Below are 334 nucleotides of genomic sequence, written 5' to 3'. Positions count from 1 at the left end.
GATAATTTTATTTTTAATATTTCGAACTATCAGTATGTTCTACCTCGACATAATTGTCTGATAATTCGATGTATTAAAAATGTTGTCTTTCCGTAGCCATGAATGATAAAAAGTAAATGACAAAAAATTCCTAACCAGATACATTATTCGTTTCATCTCACTATAGAAAATAATTGCTTCATTTTTATATGCTCATTATTATTTTTATGCCCGAGATTTGTAAGTGCATTTTTGTTTTTGGTAATTTTCCGTAATGCCTTCTTTATCCGTCTAAATCTTATTTATGCTATTAAAACATGAAACAGCGTAACATAGGTGTTTGTCACAGGTAGGC

Source organism: Cephus cinctus, unplaced genomic scaffold, assembly GCF_000341935.2.
Source record: "Cephus cinctus unplaced genomic scaffold, Ccin1 Ccin1_scaffold0095, whole genome shotgun sequence".
NCBI lineage: Eukaryota > Metazoa > Arthropoda > Insecta > Hymenoptera > Cephidae > Cephus > Cephus cinctus.
The sequence above is the reverse complement of the archived record's forward strand: the minus strand, read 5'-3'. Positions refer to the sequence as shown.